At 44.4% G+C, this 21577-nt stretch overlaps 1 protein-coding gene and 2 non-coding genes across 3 annotated transcripts in view; all 3 read left to right on the plus strand.

Moving 5' to 3' along the window:
• Positions 1-21577, plus strand: part of LOC140189114 (uncharacterized) — a 1124305-nt gene that overhangs the window by 480793 nt on the left and 621935 nt on the right. The window lies entirely within an intron of this gene.
• trnag-ccc (transfer RNA glycine (anticodon CCC)) lies at positions 5633-5704 on the plus strand. The gene has a single exon. It is a non-coding gene; the product is annotated as a tRNA-Gly (tRNA).
• On the plus strand, positions 15166-15237 carry trnaa-ugc (transfer RNA alanine (anticodon UGC)). The gene has a single exon. It is a non-coding gene; the product is annotated as a tRNA-Ala (tRNA).

The following is a 21577-nucleotide window of genomic DNA, read 5'->3' on the forward strand; positions in this document are numbered from 1 at the left end:
TCGCTCTGTGGGAGAAAGACGGCTCCGTCCCAGCTGCATTAGTTCCTTTCCCGGGGTGGTGGAAACGGCCGGTCCAGATGCTATTCTAGGAGTGGGAGAAGGAGGAGAGAGGCTAGGGCTGGGAGTAGATGGCAATGCATGCCGTGGGGTGGCCAAAGGCCACCGGTTCTCTCCCTTTGTCGTTCTCGGAGTCGGTTGTCCAGCCTGGTGGCTAGGCATATCAATAAATCCAGGCTGTTAGTGTCATCCCTAGCAGCCAACTCGTCCTTTAGCTTGTCACAGAGGCCTTGCCGGAATATCTCCTGGAGTGCCTCATCATTCCAGACCGAGTCGGCCGCTAGCGTCCGGAACTCCACGGAGTATTCTGCAACACTACGTGAGCCTTGATGGAGGGTGAGTAGTCGCTTAGCGGCATCTTTACCGCGGACGGGATGGTCAAGAATCTTCATTATTTCTGTGATGAAGGTGGGGAAGGAAGAGCAGATCTCTGGCTGATTATCCCAAATTGCGGTGGCCCACGCTAAAGCATTTCCTCGTAACAACCCCATAATGTAAGCTATTTTAGATCTGTGCATGGCGTACGTGGATGGCTGCTGCTCGAACACCAGGGAACATTGTAGCAGAAAAGCCCGACACTTCCCCAGATCTCCGGCGTAAGATTCTGGTTCAGGGACGTGCGGCTCCCTTAGCGGACGTGCTGTTGACGCATCGCGCATCGCCACTACAGGTTGTCTGGGCTAGTCAGACGGAGTTCCCGGAGTCGACGGGGTAAGATGGGCGGATACTCGGTCGAACTGTTCACTGACCTTTCTTACGTTTACTGACAGGGAACGGATGTTTTCCATGACTTCCTGGAGCAGCCGATCGTGAAAGCCCAGTAGGGAGCTTTGGCTGGAGAGGGCTTGTTGCAGAGAATTTGTGTCCGCTGAGTTCATTATGGCCATTTTTTTTTCTCTGTTACATGAAGCCACTGAGGAGAACTCAAGCGCAGGAGACCGGCACCTCGACTGAGTTGGGGATGCTGGCGTAGACGTGAACGTAGAACAGCAAATCGGAGGAATCTTGACAAGGAGACGGGTTTACAGGGACTATCTGGAAACTAAAGCTGAACTTGGAACTAAATTTGGAACTAACAGATCTAATCGGACAAGAGAACGAAGTATTACACGAGAATGGACCAACGAACTGGCAACCTGTGTAGTGACGCCATCGTACTTATTTCACAGTCTCTGATGCAAATCAGGAGTACCGTATTTAAGTAAACTAGCAGCAATTGGAAATCTACTGGTTGAAATTAGGGCATAATCAGGGAGAAAGGTGAGTTAAAGGAGAACAGCCAAACGAAACCATGACACTTTATTTACCTATGCTTTCCTTATATCATCTCTCAGACATAAAACTAGATCCAATGTCATTCTACGTTTCCAAAATCCGCACTGATAAAATGCTACATCACCTCTCTTTTCCAAAATATAATTCAATCGCTCTAATACCATATGTTCCATAAGCTTACCGAACTGAGATGGGATGTTAATGATGTTTTTTTCTATAACTGAAAGGATCCTGCCGCGATTTCCAAGTTTCGGAACAGGAACTACCATTTTCTATGAGGAGGGAAAATGGAGTAAATTCCAAATATGATTCAAAAATGTTAGTATTATCTTATGAGTTGTAAGCTATATGTTTAAACATACAATACATATATCATCTTTTTCCGGAGCCATCTGACGTACTGTTAATAGCTTTCTTAAATTCACACAAAGAAAATCTACATCACTAATACTATCATTGTTACATCTGGCTTCCCGCACATATGAGTATTCACTTAAAACCTCATTCCGACATCGCTTAGGTTCTTCACTTAAATTATATTGAATATGAATTGCAGCAAATGACCAAGACAGTGACTTAACCTTCCCTATTTCAGTAACAATCCCTTTCGTTAATCAATACTGGAATCTTATTAACCTGATGAACCCCACCCCTCGATTTTCGTAATCATTCCCCAAGCATCTCCAAGTTTAATATCCTGTCCAACACTATCACAAGATGACCTCCAGTAAACCTCTTTCACAATCTTCACCACTTTCCTCACCACAGCTTGTACCCTTTCATACTTAATAAGGTCACTCGGAGAATAATAATTCTCAACTCTTCCAAACACCTTATTTCTCTCCCTAATTTCCTCTGCACACTCCCCCATCCACCAAGGTGCAGTCTTCCTCCTATTAATGTCATTTTTAACAGGCAACACTTCCACCGCAGTTTGATGAATAATGTGACATCACCATTCATTGCAGAAACCCATATCAGCCTCAACATTCTCCCAGTTTGCTTCATCAAAATTCCACCTCTTAAAAACAGTCTCCTGCCCCCTATATAACTCCAAAACCAGCTTATAAGTAGAGGGAAATGATCACTCCCCATTGTCTCAACACCCACGACATCTCCGCCAGTCACTCCAGCCAGAATGTTTGAAACTGGAGTTACATCTGCAGCAGTTTTCGGACTATTAGAAGCATTAAATTTCTTACCCCGCCAATGATTAAGGCACACAAAATTGGAAATACCTAAAAATTCTTCTACAATCAAACAATTCCATGAATTACCCCACAGTGAACTGTGCACTAAAATCCCCACACCATACAACGCTTAGTGAGCTAGAGCGATATATGCTTTCCAACATCTCAATCAAAAGCACTCCACGGGAGTTTTACTACTTTAGTATCCCTAACTGTTGAATCAAGTACTTCTACTACAAACATCTCATGCACTTCATTCACATCCACAACTCTGTGTCCTATCCCTTTCCTTATTAAACTTGGAACACTACCCCCTCTACCACCTAACCTATCACGCCGTTTTACAATATAATTTCCTGCAAAGGGAACGTGGTACAGCCCGGTTTCATATTGGGTGAATTTGATGAATCAGAAATAAAGTTCTTAATGTCTTGATTACTCTCATTCCACTGCAATATTCTTAATCCCATTTTGTACCTGCACAAAGAGACTGAAATACAGATACCCCACCCATCAGAGCTTCTTTTACAGTTTCCCACATAACACCAGTTATACCTAGATACTTTTCAGCAGCTTTCACAATAATTTTAATTTTCTCAGTACAACTAGATGACTGAGCAGTACAATTCACCACATCCTGTATGAATATCACAAACTTCATTTTATTGACTAGTAAAGTATCTTTAGTAATGGACCTGCAATGTGACATTTCGCCGCTGACTCCACATTCTGTCTGACTGGTGATATTTGATCAACATTCGGTTTAACTTTTCTGCAAGGCCTCTGCTTAAGACACACCTAACTGTATTTTAACCTGTTCAACCAGCTGCTTTCTTAAGTACTTCACATCCTTATAAGCTGCACTATGTTCTCCTCTACAATTACACCGATCGAACTTTACACCTTCACAATCTTAATACAGTGCTTAGTTTCCCACAACACTCACTACACCTTAGTTTCCCATGACATACTGCCACAACACACCCAAATCTCTAACATTGTGACATCCAAGCAGAGGTGGAATATGAGCTGGTGCTTTATAACTAAAATATCCCAGACTAACTTTATTAGAAAGTTTCACCTCATCAAAATATATCAATGCAGTAAAACTGTCCATCCTTTCTCCGTTTCAAACTACTTGTAATCTCTGCAACACACACAAAAAAAAAATGCTGGTGAACGCAGCAGGCCAGGCAGCACCTATAGGAAGAGGTACAGTCGACGTTTTAGAACTCGACTATACACGGAGCCTGGCCTGCTGCGTCCACCAGCATTTTGTGTGTGTGTTGCGTGAATTTCCAGCATCTGCAGATATTCTCGTGTTTACACTTGTAATCTCCTTACCTTCTTAATCGCTTTATCGAAATCTCCACCAGAACACCTGTTCTAACACCCCTGACACCTCTATTGTCATTAGGAAACATATATATCATTTTAACCATATAAAGTCTTCAAATGTAATGCCTTTTCACAGTTCCTGATCTTAGCGATTAGCACATCACACCCCCTTAAGCTTTGCGCACAATCTATATTCCCCAAAGTAGTTTTCAACACTTCAGTTAATTTCAAACGAGAAAACGTGCAGATGCTGGAAATCCAAGCTACACACATGAAATGCCGAAGGAACTCAGGACTGATGAATGGTCTCGGTCTGAAATGTCGACTGAACTCTTTTCTATAGATGCTGTTGAGTTCCTCCAGCTTCCTCCAGCTGTGTGTTGCTGTGGTAATTCAATAGGATTAATAAAAGAAGGCTGTTCCAGGTCAAATTTAAATAATACCTTGAAGTCTTCTTAATTTTTTTCTGTATCCTCTCAAATCACTTGAAATCATTCCAATATTGTGTTACATTTTCCGTTTTGCAGATCTAGACCCAACTTCATTCCAACCTCCTACCGCACTCCCAGGACCATTCATTTCCTGTTCCTTTTCCAGACACTTCCCCCGCCTCCCAACTGAACTTACTTTATTTCCCATTATCCCCCCACATTCACAGCCAGCGCAACTCAGGGGCTACTGCAACTCGAACCGTTTTCATGTATTTTGCCCTCAATCAAGTCTACGGGCGGAACAACGAAGCAAATGCTCACATGTTGCAATTACATCACAAAACGCAATCGTACCTTCCCCCCATGTTCGCTCTGTGAGCGTCTGTTCGGATGGTCCAGTGTTGCGGTTGGGGCAGGTGGCTTTAAACCCTGCGGTACACAAGTTCATGGTATCGTTCTCTCCAAAGTGTTTCAGCTGTTCCTTTGCCTGTCTTCTCCACACAGTCAACCAGACAAACTGAGAGAGTCGGCACGAGTGCTGGGAAAGTGCGGGAGTTCATATCTCACAGCAGCAGCCCCTGTTTAATGTTTCGGTCACTGAGTGTAACATCAAACGGCTTTTCGATATAGACGTAGTGAGAGAAAAGTGAAAACAAAACGATGAACGTCCCTTGTTCTCGGGAAACTCTCCAGTTTTGGGCTATTTGCACACTAGATTGTCCCATATTCGAATCCCGTATTTATTTGAAGCAGGAAAACGGTCTCCTCGTCGGCGAAATGAACCTCGGTCTCCCGCGTGACAGGCGGGGATACTAACCACTGAACTAACGAGGAATAAACAAGAGTGTGGAACCTGTCACACGGATGTCAGGGTGTAGGAGAACTCATAGAGTCACTCTGATGTTTGTTTGCTGAGTGTAGAGCTGGCGCATTTTACCCATCCGCTCCTCACTGTGTGATGGACGTGTCTCAGGATTCTTTAGCGATTCAGTCACTTACTGAATTCAAGGAATGGGCAAAGGAGGGGATCCCATTAACGTCTAACTGCGTGCTCTTTGAACGGATATTTATAATCAGGATTTGTTTCCCTTTTACTGATACGTGAAGCAGGAAACCATTTGTAGCCCTTCGAATCTCTCGGGTCGATTCTCCCTTCAGTCGGATCCCAGGTGCTGTGTTTCTCCGGTCTGTCGGAACGTCGCGACACCCACTGGTGGGAAAAGGAACTGCAACAGAGTGAGGATCAATCCTTCCGAAAACAGCTCAGACACTGAGAATCGAGTTACGGAATCTTATAGCACCACAGACCATTCATTAACCGAATCAAGTTTGCATCATGGGGCGATGGTGGTATAGTGGTGAGCATAGCTGCTTCCCAAGCAGTTGACCCGGGTTCGATTTCCGGCCATCGCAGGTTGCGCGCTTTCAGGATAAAAAAAAAACTCTCACCAAGCACCATGAACGCAGAACTCTAATTCATCAGCAATTTGCTATGAGTGAAGTTCACTCTAACGGATCAGGTAGATCCCTCATGGACGATGGTGGTAGTCCCTCATGTAGGGTGATCGAGGACCCCAAACTGAATGAAAAACACATATTAGACCCGGGAAGTCCGTTAGTTCCACGGAAACACAACACTTTCTGGTCAAATCGGACATACATTTTCCTGACCAAAGACATAACCTGCCCCAGATATTCTCTCGTTCCTTCTTTCATCCGGCAGAAGGTACAAAAGCCTGAAATCACGCATCACAGTCTCACGGATAGTTTCAGTCCCACTGCTGTGTCTATTGAATGGTTTCCGTAAGATAGGATGGATGTTTGACCTCACAATTCATCTCGGTACGAAGCTGCACCTTATTATTTACCTGCGCCGTGCTTTCTCTGTCCCTGTTACACTTTATTCTGCATTTTGTTATTGCTTCACCTTGTTCTCTTCCAATACAGTGTGTAATGATTTCATCTCTATGACGGTGAGACTGAGAAGCGGTTCACTGTATTTCGGTATATGTGACTGAAACACGGAGAACAGATTCAATTCCCTCTGAGCCCGTTGCGGTAGCAGTAGGGAGCGCCGGCCTCCGGACAGCGCAGAGTTTCCCAGCTGGCAATGAAACGCAGCAGAAAAACAACTCAGATCACAGAGGGGAGGCATTGAGAGAGGGTTTCTCTGAACTCCCGTCGAAGAGAAGATTCAAACTTCTTCAGAGTAGGCATCCCCTATTCACATCAATGGATCTGGGGTTGAGTGGGCGAAAGTTCCTCGGCATACACATCAGCGAGGATCTCACGAGGTCTGTAAATACCGGCTGCGTGGTGAAAAAGGCACAGCAGCGCCTGTTTCATCCCAGACGGTTGAAGAAATTTGGTATGCGTCCCCAATCCGAAGGACTTTCTACAGGCACAGAATTGAGAGCATCCTGACTGGCTGCATCACTGCCTGGTATGGGAACTGTACTTCCCTCAATCACAGGACTCTGCAGAGAGTGGTGCGGACAGCCCAGCGCATCCGTAGATGTGAACTTCTCACTATTCAGGACCTTTACAGAGACAGGTTTGTAAAAATGATCCGAAGGATTGTTGAGGACCCGAGTGACCCGAATCTCAAACTGTTCCAGCTGCTACCATCCGGGAAACAGTACCGCAGCATAAAGACCAGGGCCAACAGGCTCCGGGACAGCTTCTTCCACCAGGCCATCAGACTAACCAATTCTCGCGGATACAATCGTATTTCAACGTTATATTGACAGTATTAAAATTAGTAATACTTATTGGACATTACTATAAATTGTACACTGCACATTTAAACGGAGACGTAACGTAAAGGTTCTTACTCCTCATGTATGTGACGGGGGTAATTATAGTCAATTCAATTCAATTCCATGGAAGAGACTTCACAGTGCAGAAGTCGAATCACAAACGAGAAGATGTGTAGATGATGGAAATCCAGGCATCGTACACAAACTGCTGGAGGAACTCAACAGGCTTGGCTGCTTCATGATCCTGAAGAAGTGTTTCGGCCTGAAACATCGACTGTGTGATAATTTCATAGATGCTGCTGCACATTTTCTCGTGTACAAGCGAGAGGGAAAACAAACTATTGAAATACTAGCGTCCATGGGTAGACTCGAACCACTAACCTTTCGGTTAACAGCCGAACGCGCTGACCGATTGCGCCACAGAGACTGAATTAAAAGAGTACGAATAAATGACGAATTTCAGTTGAAATACCGGTTCCTTTTATAGGTGCATTATGCGACACATTAGTGTTTTAAAACATGAGGATAACTATCTGCTGCCGCCAACAGAGATTATAGCAGAGGATGATTTCGATCCATCGACCTCTGGGTTATGGGCCCAGCACGCTTCCGCTGCGCCACTCTGCTACAGGAAAGATTGGAGCTGTTGAACTGTGAATGTTGCACGATGTTTTGTGTGTATGTATGTATGCATTTAGGCCTGTGTTTGTACATGTTTGGGTCTCGTTCTGTGGCTGTATATGTCCGGATTCACTTCGTCTTTTTCCCGTATACAAACTCAAACGTACTTGATTTTCTTTTGTTTATTCCCTGTTTCTCCTCTTTCTCTTTTTCTCCACCTTTCTTTCTGGCTCACCCAGTTATTATCTCCGTGCCTTTTATGTTCTATCCCGTCTTGCACCTCGTTCCCGCCATTTCGCCCGTGAAATGTGTTTTACTTTATTTAATTGTCCAGACGGACAATTCATCCCACTGGCAGTCTTTTTTTTTTAAAATAAATAACGACGTTTTCAGCCGAGGTGCAATTAACTTCCTAATCCTTTCCTGATGATTGAATGAATGTCGGAGTTACTTCAGTGTTGAAACCGCAGTTCACCTTGTGAAGCGGAACTCGCGACGTTGATGTATTGCAAGCACTCACCTCAAATGCAGCAATTCCTCCACCGGGATTACCTGTTGATGTCATGTTCAGACCATCACGGCCGGACCAGTGAGTGACAGATGGGGAGATGTGGAGTATCGCTGATGCTTCGCACCTCCCTGCCAGGCAGGGCGGGTTTTCCATTTCACCACCACAGCTTTGTAACTGAAACAGTAAGGGTCGGTTTTTAACTCTCCCAAGTAGGGCGATGTAGAGATAGGCAGGCAGTTGCTTATCCCCTGGCCTGCTGAGTTACTCCGGCATTTTGTGTGTGTTGCTCGGAATTTCAACATCTGGGATTTCCCACCGTTTTTTAATCCACAGTCACCGACGTGGAGATACCGGCGGTTGAATTCCTTGCCTGTCCATCGCCTTCCTTAGGTGCTACTCCTCCGTTTCCTTTTTTCTGCCTCTCTTATCCGACTCCGTCTTTTCCAGTCCTGTATCTCTATCGTCAAAAAACTTCCCAACTGTTTGCTCCACCCAGCCCCTCCCGGTTTCACTTCTCACTTAGATTCGCCCCTTTCTCCCCCCTCTACTACTCAGCTTTATTTTCTTCAGTCCTGCTGAAGGATCTCGGCCTGAAACGTCGACTGTTCTCTTTTCCATAGATGCTGCCTGTCCCTCCAGCATTCTGTGTGTGTTGATCCCTGTCTTCTACCTCACTTGGCAAATCGGTGAATCTGCTTCCTCATAACATCTCCCCAAATCTTTGATTAAGTAGATATTCTGAGAAATGTTCTTATGTTCTAAAAATAAAATTCGAATTGATTAATTCCATAAAAGCTATTAACACATTCCAAAACAAACCAAAGAAAATATAATTAAAATACCTTTTTTTGATTAAGGAAATTTACCCTTTCCCTCCCAGAGACGGACACTTGATATGAGTTGTTTCTCTGGTCTGGGAATGAGTTCCCAAACATTACATTGAAATTATATCCGACGGTAATCTCTCTCATACACAGTTAAACATACACACACAGATACACACGTACACACACACACACACACACACATACACACACACACATACACAATTTCACGCACACCCACGCTGGAAAACTGAAATTGTAAATGTACAAACACAGTGGGGCTATAAAGAAACAGGCCTGGAAATACCTCAGAGGACCTGTCTAAATATTAGTTGCATGCGGACATCAATAAATACGCGATGGTCATAACCTCCTGTCAGCGTGTTATGACTGAAGAGACGGTGCTCTGGCGGAGAACAACGTAAGAAGCAGTGGAAATTTTTGAAGTAGTTGAGCTGTCACTGAAGTAGCGTTATAGGAGTGAGTTGATAAACTCAGATCACGACATTAAATAAAAGAAGTGAGAAGGGAATCTATGCCAAAAGCCAAGTGAGAGCGCAATGCGGATGGTGAGGGACGAGGGAGCAGCAGCGAGGGAAGGATGAAGGAGGAAATATAACTTCCTCAGTGTTATCATTTCAGATTCTCTTCCTGGGCCCGGCACATACCTCCTGTTACAAAGAGGGCACGGCAGCGCTCTACATGTCATCTAAACGGTTGACAGACTTCAATAAATGAGTGGTGGAGAGTATATTGACTGGTGGCAAGAAGACCTGGCATGGAACCACCAATATCCTTGTACGGTAAAGCCCAGAAAGCGTAATGGATAGAGCCCAGTCCAGCACAGTTACGCCCCTCCCCACCGCTGAGCACATCTACACGGAATACAGGGCCGCGGCCATGCAGATCATACTCTCTTCACACAGCTCCATCAGGAAGGAGGTAACACATCAACAGATCCATCACCCCGCAACCATCAGACTCCTGAAGAAGAACGGATAACTTCATTTACCCAACACTGAACTGTACCCACAACCCATAGACTCACTTTCAAGACTAATCATTTCATGTTCTCGACACTTATTGATTATTTATTTATTATTAATATTTTGTTTGTTCTTTATTGTATTTGCATAGTTTATAGTCTTTTGCACATTGCTCGTTTGCTGTCTTTCTTGAGTGCGGTCTTTCATTGATTCTCTTGTGTCTCGTTGTATTTGCGGTGGATGCTCATGTGGTTACGAGTATATACTTCGGTAATAAATTTAGTTTAATCTTTCAACTTTGAACCTTAGGGAGATGAATCTATTTGGTGAGACGCGGATGCTGTTTCACACTGTTGGGCAGGAGGTGAAAAGATTGGCGCAGACCCACAGCTTTATTCTCTGGGACAGGATTGTGGCAGAGGACTGCACCGAACGGAATGCATTATCTACGGAAATAGAAGACAGGAATCTGTGGCATTCATTGCTGAGGAAGCCAAGTAATTTGTATATTAAAAACGGACGGCACTGGTGGTAAAGTTATTGGGTCTATTTAAAGCGGACGTAGGTAAGTTCTTAAACATTAAGAGCGTCACACATTATGGGAAGACGGCAGGAGAATAGGGTTGGGAGGGATAATAAATCCCACGATCGAATGGAGGAGAAGACTCCAGGGGCCCAGTCACATAACGCTGCTCCTGTGTCTGATGCTGTTATTGACTGATAACATCGATTCTGAGATACTGTATTCATGCGGATCATTGTGTCCAATAGTTCAAAGAAGACTTCATCAAATTAATCAACTGCAGTAATGAAACTGAATTAATATTACTTCGAGCTAAACTGCACTAAATCTCTGTACTATACCAGAAACCGACAGATACAGATTGAACCCTACACTCTCACTTTGTACCAAAGACTGATGGATACAGAATGAACCCCACACTCTCACACTGTACCAGAGATTGACAGGTACAGAATGAATCCCTCACTCTCACACTGTACCAGAGACTGACAGGTACAGAATGAACCCCCAGTCTCACCTGCACTAGAAATTCACAGGTACGAAGTGAAACCCACACTCTGGCACTGTACAGAGAGTAATGTGTACAAATGCTTTTGACCTTCCTGTTTTGTGAAACGTACTCAAATTTACTGCTAAACCCTGCACCATGCCTACTTGTTACCTCTTGAATAAATCCACCCATCACGTGAACGTGACTCGTCTCTGCCTTTCTGAAATGAGATTACACTTTACCTGTGCCCTCTCAAACTGAATGCGAACATTGTATTTGCCTCCTTACTTCCAACTCAACATTTGGGGAATCCTGCACAAGGACACCTAATCCCATTTGTACCTAATGTTTGAATCTCCTCCTTATCTAAATATCAGTTAATAAGAAAATATATTATGTGTAAAATAATGCTTAACTCCAACATCATATTAAACACTGAAATCAGGCCATTTGGCTGTTGACCCATTCTATTCCTCTAAAGGTGGAGAGAGAGTTTCAATTTTCCACTTTCCGGAAACATTTCTGAATCTAGTGATTCTTGAAAAGACGCAACTAATGCTTCCACCATCTGTTCAGCTACCTCTTTCATATCTCTGCAGTGAAGTCCATCCGGCCCGGATGATTCCACTTCCCAAGCGCGTCAGTCTGTTCAGTTATGGGAGGCGACGGGACGACACAAAGTGACCGGGGCGTCGAGGCGAGGAAAAGTGGGATACGCGGGACAAAAATGTTCCAAAGTCTGGGGAATGTATCACCCCATGACTAACTCGGTTGTGGGATACAGATACAGACACGGTGTCTCTGGCCATAGAGAACAATGACCTGCTCCTTCTTACTGCAGAACGTGACATCAATAGCCAGCTGTGGAATGAGAATGATGTGCCTACATATTTTGACAGTTTTGAGGATTTCCCCCTCTGCGATAGACTGGGGCACGAGTGTGCACCTTGATACACCAGGGACGAGGGACGCATGATGCGTTGATCATGCAAAGAATGCAAACAACACTTAACGGAAAGGAAAGTAGAAGTTTGCTCTGTCAGACAAGGGGAAGGAGAATCCTAAGGGCTTCTACTGATATATTAAGAGCAAAAGGATAGCAAGGGATAACATTGGCCTTCACAATGGTCAGCGTGGTCTTTTGTAAATGGAGCCAACGAGATTGGGGAGACCTAAATGAAAAATCTTCCATTTTAATTTTCTTGAATACGGACGCACAATCTATAAAATTGAGCTAAAACATTAGTGAGGTCATGGACACTATTCTGATTGAAAAAGAGGAGGCAAATTGGGGTGTAAATAGCCCATGGCCTCGGAAGGTGTTCCTTTGTCCTTGTTGAAGGTTAGTGCAGAAATTGCAGGGGTTATCGCAGGTATATTTCAAATATTCTTAACCACGGGCAATGTTCAGTACGTCTGGATAGGCAGCGCCTGATTGGAGACAGTCAACATGACTTTGTCTATAATAGGTTGCGTCTAAACAGTGTAATAGAGTTTTTCGAGCAGCTTACAAGGATAGTCGATAAGGAAAACTGCCATACAGGATCTTTGGAACGAAGCGCAGTATCAAGCAGATTCAGAAGGATTAAACAAAACTAGGCATATTTTTAACAAAAGAGACAAAACAACAGAACTTATAAGGCCTTGGATAGGTCCGAATAACTTGGCCGGAAATTCACTGGGCAGGGATCAGGGCCAGCTGTTACCCGAGATATTAGCACTGGCATTTCACATACACTGTAGGGCAGTAAAGAATCTGTGCCCAGCTGTAAAACCCTTGACTCTTGACAGGCTTACAAGAAGTCACTCTGATAAGTCACAAGTCCAAGGACATTTAATCTAACACCTGAAAAGTCTTGAGGAGAACTGATTGGAAGTATCCAAGGACTATTGCAACTTAGGGTGATTCTCTCCTCCAACTGCGCGCCCAGAGTTCAGGGTGAAAGGTCATCGACCTGAAAGGTGAACTCTGTTTCTCCCTCCACAGACGCTGTCTGAGCTGCGGAATATTTCTGGCAGTTTCAGATTTTACTTCAGTAATAGTCCTGTTTTACCCGATCCCGGGATCGATACACTCCCCATTGTCATGGTCCAGTACTGAAGTATCATTCCGGTTCATGGTCCAGTCCATCGATCCTTGTTCCGGGTTTTCTTGTTTTCTCCCTTGTTCTGTTGGGTGCCTTAATTGAGGCAGCTGATTCTGATTTCGGTCTGGCACATAAATACCTCTGCAAACCAGGGATTGTTTGCTGGAGTGTTCCTTTCCCTTTTTGCCTGAAACCTCCTCAGTATCCCCATCAAGTTTAACCGCCGGAGTGAGATCGGAGCATTGCCACACCAAGAGAAGGAACTATCTATCGTTGAGTTTGGAACTGTATCTTTGTGTCCCCCGTGTTTAGTGTCCGTGTTCTGTGTACGAGTCCCGGCCCTACGTCCTGTTCCCAAAGAGGGGTCCTGACTCTGTGTTCCCTGTTCCTGTGCTCAAGTCCAAGGTTCTGTGTTCCTGTGTTCTAAGACAAAGTCATTGCTCCGTGTTCTAGCCCTGTCCAAGTCTGAGATTCGTGTTCTAGCCCTGTCCAAGTCTGAGATTCGTGTCCTCGCCCAGCCCAGGAGTTCTTTGGCCAGGCCGGTGCTGGAGATTCCTCGTCCTGTGTTGTATCGTCCCCATCCGAATCCCTGGCAGTCTACCTCGGCCCTACGTCCTAGGAAGGATCCCGGCCCTGTACCCAAGAGTCGAGCCAAACCTAGTTCAAGAGTCTCGTCCAGTGCTGGAGTTCCCTCGTCCTGTCCAACCTACGTCCAAGAACCTCGTCCTGTCCAAGTCAAGGCTTTGTGTTCTCGTCCCGTCCTGTAGTCACATCCTGTTCAGGAGTTCCACGTCCTGTCCTGCAGACACGTTTTGTCCTTGCCGTGATCCTAGTCCAGAGTCCTAGCCTAGACTCGGGTTCTGGTTCCGAGTCAAGACCCAGGTTCCGAGTCTCAGCCAGGACTCAGGTTCAGAGACCCAACCAAGACCCAGGTTCCGAGTGTCAACCAAGACCCAGGTTCCGGGTCCTTATCCAAGCTCTTGTTCCGGAGTTCCGTGTCCAGGCTCCTCGTTCCTAGTTCCCCGTCCGGGTCCAACGTTTCTCGTCCAAGTCCTAACCCAGGCCCTGAATCCTAGTCTCATCCAGGGCCTGTGTCAATGTCCAGCGCCGTTTCTTCCTGACTCCCCTTGCTATCTCGACAAACCTAGCCCTGTTCCTAGAAATGCAGTGTCTGTGTCTTACATTTGGGTCCCGTCAGAACGCTCGGCCTATGACACCCCTGTTCCGGTACAGAGTGACCACATTTCATGTAAAATGCCCTTCTGCCTGGCCTGCCCAGCTGTGAGGAGTGTGTAGTCGTGACCGAGTCGATTGCAGTTGCACCATGAATTTATTGGTAATTTCCCGCAAAGATTCTAATTCTGACAAATATTTGTTCCTAACGTTTTCTTTTTATAGTGTCCGCGGCTCTCAGATGGAAATCATTCGTTCACGCAGATTGCGAAAAGCCGTGTCATAGCATTGACTACTGGTCAACATCGTCCAACGAAGAAATGGACCAATCAATCCAGCTTTTATACCCCCTGTCTTGGCGGCGCAATCGGTGAGAGCGTTCGGCAGTTAACCGACAGGTTGGTGGTTCGAGCCCAGCCAGGGTGTTTGGTGACCCAGCAGCTTTTTCTGTGCATTTCATTGTCTGCTGGAGTAGGGTGTTCTGTCCGGGGCGGGGAGGGGGGGGGGGAATGGGGCGATGCTCCCTTTCCGCTGCCGTACAGAGTTCAGTGGGGGTTAAAATTGTTCTATTTTTGTCACGTACCCACATACAATATGTGACGAAAAGCTTCTCTTTGGTAGACATCATATCATTACACAGTTCATTGAGAGAGAACAAGATAAATCAATAACAAAATACAGAATAAAGTGGAACAGCGACAGAGAAAACGCAGTGCGGGTAAATATTGAGGTGGAGTGTTATGAGGAGGTAAATTGTGAGGTCAAGCGTCCATCTTTTTTCACTAGGATACAATTCAAACTATCCTTCAGATAACTGTGGCTATCAGCCATTATCTGTGTTGCACTGCTCAGTTGTGATATGCAGGAAGTGTTGGACCTGAAAACTTCTGCATTTTAAGTGGGAATGTAGCTCAGTGGAAGAGCGCATGCTTTGCATGTATGAGGTCCCGGGTTCAATCCCCGGCATCTCCACGCCAGTGAGCATTGAATTTTGAACTTTGAAAGCCCGAACCATTAGGTTTGCAGTCGACACAATGGCGGTGCAGCGATACAGCGGCACACATAAAGGAGGTAGAATGATGCGTTGAGTCTCAACGCGGACAAGACTGAAGAGATGATTCATTAGGAAGGTGCAGGCTGACCGCTCATTACCGCAAATAAGCGGCTCCTCGAGAGAGAGCGCGGACCACGAAACCCGATGTCTGAACACCAAGAAAGCACACCGGTGTGTCCACTTCCTGAGGAGACTGAAGCCAGTGAGACTATCCCAACGCTTATTCTAACTTGTTTTATTTCACAGGAGCATTCAAAGAGTTATAACCACTTGCTAAACCGTCTGGTACGAGAATCGCAGGGCATCCGACGGCAGGACTCTACAGAGGAGAGAGAGGACTGCTGACAGCAGCTCACTTTCACATTCAGACCCAGTGATTTGCGGACTATTGAAAACTGTCGGAATTCTGACCTTCATTCGATCATATGGACGGATTGGGAGGTGAACGAGACTCAGGTTTGGACAAAATAAATCCCGGAGGGTGGGTGTATTCTCCGCTGCACCACAGACTGCGGTCGCTGCTCGTTACGTCGAAGACTGACCGAAATAGCATACACAAATGGAGGAGGAACTCACCGGGCCAGGCGGCTTCTCCGCACGAAACATCGACTGTTTACTCCTCCCCAGAGATGCTGTCTGATCTGGTGATTTGACCCAGCATTTTGTGTTCTGGATTTGCTTTATCTGCGGAATCTCCTGTGTTTATAACCTAAATAACAATCCTCAGACAAAGAGAACCTCCCACTGTATATTGTAGACCACATCCGTGGCTACAATTCGAAAGCCTATAAAGAACTCCCATCAGGGTCTTCTTACCGAGCAGTTTATTAATCCCCGCACAAGGATTCTACGTTTCCCGATCCTGCTCCGCTCTGACTGAGATTCTATCCATCCAATTCAGTGACTGATTTCCTGGTGAAAGGTCACCGAACTGAGCGTGAATTCAGTTTCTCTTTTCACAGACGCTAACAGATCTGCTGAATATTTCCAGCAATCCCCGCTTTTAGTTCAGGATCAACCCTGTTTATCTGACTCCGAGATTTGACTCCAACTGTGAATAACTTGTAGTCGTGGCCGAGTGGTTAAGGCGATGGACTAGAAATCCATTGGGGTTTCCCCGCGCAGTTTCGAATCCTGCCGAGTACGTGATTATACCGGTTTTGAATCCCTGATCCGTCCCACGGTGACAAATAGTAAAAAGCCAGTCGAAACACCGATCTCTGTTCGCCGCCTCCAAAACCAGGGTAATTGTCCATGTGTTTTGCTTTTATTCAGGTGGCCTCTACTATGCAATGGGTCAGTACGTTCGGCTGTTATCCGAAATGTTGGTGGTTCCAACCCATCCAAGGACGCTGTTGATCCAGTAGCCTTTGCTGTCCGTTTTGTGCGCTCCGTGCTGTCCCTAATGTATTCATTTAAAAAATATCCACATATAGAAAACAATCACTAACACGACCGGTCTTGCTTACATTTATGTTGGCATAAACTTAAAATATTGTACATGGACGATCAAACCAGCAGAAACTCCTACAGGGCACCAGTGCATTTCATGTTTAAATCTATGTAATCGCCAGTTGAACCAGAGAGATAAATTCACTCAACTTCACTCACACCAACACTGACTCACTTTCAAACTCGACATTTCATGCTATCGACATTATTTGCTTTGTTATCATTATTATTATTTTTTTCAGCTCAAGCTAGTAAAACTTTAAGTACGGGCGTACTGAAGCACGCTCATTCCTCAATAGCCACGGACTTCGGACTATTCTGGTGGTGTGTAGTATAATGGTTTTCAGGAGATTTGCAGAAACATGGCTTTGCTGGCCTAACTGTTTAACGCTATTGTGTAGTGACTTTGAGATGATAGTTGCTGATATTACCATTGGGACAATGTATACCTTGTTCATGCTCGATCGTCTTTCAATTTCTTCTTTTAATTCAGTATATTTCTGGTGTTTTTCCACTTGTTAATTGTTGTATGTTATGAGTGTTTACAATGGCTATGTACGTTATTATTGCCTTTTAATCCAGTAATATTGCATCCAGATGGTTATTATGGATTGTCCTATCCGTACTTATAGATCAGACAAAAAATCATTTGTAGGACTCTAACCTGAATCTAGAACAGGTTGTATTTATAGTAATGTATGGTGTCTTTTATGAATTTGCATTTTAAAGCAAGATTTTGGTGAATAATGTTCGTGAATTGACTGTCCCTGTGTAAGTAATCAGATTGAGTTAAACTGCTGCTCCATCCTGTAATATGTTGGATCGTCTCTGGTGTCCCTTGTCATTTTCTGCAGACTTCAATTTGTTGGGATTTTATTATGGATTTATAACATTTTTTGTGTTAACCACCTGACGCGGTATTGCAACAAGGAACCCCTCTGTTTCTGGGAAGAGGTCTCCAACTCTGAGCCAAGCGTCCCACATTTCCTTCTTCACATCTAGTCTGCTCAGATCATGGGGATGTTTTCCATGGAGTGTTGCTCCTTCATTGGATAACTTTATATGATTATTATTTTACGTTTTTGTGTTTTCACAGTCTGTTAAATTTCTACATTGATTGCCCGTCTTGTCTGCACACTTTCATTGATTATATTGTTTCTTTGCACTTACTGTGAATCCACTGAAGAAAATGCATCTAATGGTAGCATATTTGCGCTTTGATACTGACTTTACTTTGAACTTTGAAGTGTTCTGCGCTGCTGCACAGGACCCAGACCGTCGGTGCCCTCTAGTGGCCGGTGGCTGGTACTGCCTCACGGATCTCACCGCGACTTTCCGAGTGGTTTTGGAAACCCAGGAGCCGGGATGTTTCGCTTCTTGTTCACATCAACGTGCAAGTTAAATAAAGCAACGACTTGCTGCTGCACTGAGAAGTTCACCGGTCGGTCACATTTGTATAAAGGGGAACAAATTTAATGTTTCAGGCGGAGACACATTCGTCACCACTGGGGAAGAGAGAAAATAAGGTATTCAGTTTCAGACAAGATGGACGAACGTGATCGGTCAAAAGTAAAGCCGTGGATCTGGTGAGGCCAACTGAGTGACTGTGACTGTTATAGTCGGCACTCTTGTTTCTATGTTATATGAGCATCAAAACTGTGTGAAATGTCCAGCACAGCAGTCTATGGCAATGAATGGAGGGGAAAATTACTGAGTCAAAGACCAGGTGGGCGACGGTCGAAGATGGGTATTTTTTGGCACAAGAATCAGAGTAACGCACACAAAACACTGGACGATCTCAGCAGGTTAGTCAGCATCTGTGGAGGGGAATAAAAAATTGTGTTCCTTCATCAGTACTGGAAATGAAGTGGGAAGAGGGCAGAACAAGAAGGTGGGGGAAGAGAGGGAGTACGTCTTTAAGATGATAGCTGAAGCCAGCTGAGGAAGGAAACTCGATATGTTGGGGAAAAGGGAGATTGAAAACTGGAAGGTGACAGGTGAGGAAGGAATGTAGATATGTTAGTGAAAGGGGAGATTGAAAACTGGGAGGTGATAGGTGAGGTAATTTGAGGAAAGAATGTAGATATGTTGGGGAAAGGGGAGATTGAAAACTGGGAGGAATTGGTGGAGCCAGCTGTGGTTGGAAGGTAGATATGTTGGGTAAAGGAGAGTATTGAAAACTGAGAGGTGATAGGAGGAACCGGGTGAGAATGGAAGGTAGAAATGTTGGGGAAAGAGAAATACATGAGAGGCTGGGCGGTGATTAGTGGAAAAGGAAAAAGACTGAAAAGCAGAAATCAGATTGGAGGGGCGGGTTGACTGGAGGGAGGCGGTAGACATGTGAGGAAAGGTGAAGACGCACGAGAAATCCCGAATGGAAAGTTAAAACAGAGTGGAGAATGGACAAATTACTTGGTTAGAGAAATCGATGTTCATTCTATCAGTTTGAGGGCTACCCAGACGGAATATGAAGTGTTGCTCCTCCCGAGAGTGGCTTCATCGTGTAGTAGAGGAATCCATGGACCAACATGTCAGAATGGGAATGAGCAGTGGAATTAAAATGGTTGACCATTGGGAAATCCTGCTCGTTGCGGACGCAGAAAAGTTCTCGTCAAAATTGTTCCTCAATGCATTTCGCGTCTCGCAATTGTAGGTGAGGCCGTATTGGGAGCAGTCGATACAGTAGATTGGCCCAGGCAAACTCACAGCTGAAGTGTTTCCTCACCTGGAAGGACTGTTTGGAGCCCTGAATGTTGTGAGGGAGGAGGTGAACGGCCAGGCATAGCACTTCTTCCGTTTGGATAAATGCCAGAAGGGAAATCAGTGGGGGTGTGTAGTCGTGGCCGAATTGTTTGGCGATGCACCCGGAATCCGTTGAGATTTCCTCTAGCAGCTTCGAGTCCTGACAACGGTGTATTTCCAACGTTTTCTGTTTGATGTTGTCCGACACTCTCTGATGCAAACCAGTCATGTAGATTGTGAAAAACCGGGTCCCGCCCTGCAGCGATTGTCGGTCACGTTCTACAACGCAGAATTGAACCATTTATCCCTACTTTGCACACAACTTGTCTGTGCGGCGCATCGGTGAGCGCGTCCGGCTGTTAACCGACAGGCTGGCGGCCAATGATCCGGAAGATTTGTTTCTGTTGTGTTTCATTGGCAGCTGGGAAACGCTGCACTGAACGGAGGCCGGGGCTCCCTACTGCGGCCGTGATGGGAATTTAAACTGCTATATTTTAGACACATGTACCGAGACACAGTGAAAACTTTCTCGTTCATACTGTCCCTGGAGATGAAATCATTACACAGTGCATTGAGATCGCACAAGGTAAAGCAACAACAGAGTGTAGAATAAAGTGTAACAGCGACAGGGAAAGCACAGTGCAGGTAAATAATAAGGTGCAGCATCAAAACGAGGTGGATTGTGAGGTCAAACGTACAGCTTATCGTACTAAGAAACGATTCAGTGGACAGAACAGCGGGACTGAAACTATCCATGAGCCAGTGTTACGTTCTTTCAGGCTTTTGTGCTTTCTGCCCGATGCAAGAGAGGAAAGGAGAGAATATCCGGAATGCGGGGTGTCTTTGATCAGGAACCTCTCTGTTCGATTTAACCAAAAAGTGCGTTTCCTGGAGCGGATCCCTTGAAACTAACGGCCTTGTCGGGTTATTGTGTTTTTCATTTAAATTGGGGTTCTCTTTATTTTTTTTAAACTCTTTTTATTATTTTTTCCAAAGTTATAAACAAAATAACAATGTTGATACAAAGAGATTGGAATAATCTTATTGTTAATAAACATATACAGAGAAGATTTCGGACAGCGCAGGTATAATAAACATCCAAACTCATGATGTAATTAATCAAAATGAAAAAAAAAGAAATAAAAGGCAAAACAATACCCAGAAACACCCCCTCCCAATAAAAAAAAACACTAAATACTAAACCCAAAAAAGCAAACAGAACAAAACAGGGCTAGACCAATATCTTAAATCGAACACGTTCAGTAATATCGTCAACTCCGCTCCTCTATTCGTATATATTAATTTAATAAAAAGGATTCGGGAAGGTCAAATTACATCGTATGAAAATGTTGAATAAAATGGTTTCCAAGTTTCTCAAATTTAACCAAAGGATCAAAAATATCACTTCTATTTTTTTTCTCTAATTGTAAACATAATATAGTTTGGTAAAAAACATTGGAATGTAGTAGGAGGATTGGTCTCCTTCCAGTTCAATAAAATAGATCTTCTGGCCATTAAAGTAACAAATGCTACCATCCGACAGGTTGAAGAAGATAAAGATCTATGTTCTACCATTGTCAATCCAAAAATTGCCATATTAGGATGGAGTTGTAAATCAAAACACAGAATTGTTGAGATAATACCAAAAATATCTTTCCAATATTTTTCCAAAAGAGGGCAGGACCAAAACATTTGAGTTAAAGAAGCCACCTCAGCGTGACATCTGTCACAAATAGGGTTTATATAGGAATAAAAACGGGCTGATTTATCTTTAGGCAAATGGGCTGTATGCACTATTTTAATTGTATTAATGCATGTTTAGCACATGTAGAGGAAGTACTGACTAATTGAAAACTGTTATCCCATTTCTCTCTGATAGGCAAAGTTGAAGTTCCCTTTCCCATTCAATTTTAATTTTATCAGATATACCTGGCTGTAATTTCATAATTATATCATAGATAGATGCTAATATGTGTGTTTTCATTTAATTTGGGGTCCTCGATCATTCAGCCGGAGTCCACTTGGTTTCAACCCAGATGAAGGATGAGAATTCAATCTCTGATG

Source organism: Mobula birostris, chromosome 28 (assembly GCF_030028105.1).
Source record: "Mobula birostris isolate sMobBir1 chromosome 28, sMobBir1.hap1, whole genome shotgun sequence".
NCBI lineage: Eukaryota > Metazoa > Chordata > Chondrichthyes > Myliobatiformes > Myliobatidae > Mobula > Mobula birostris.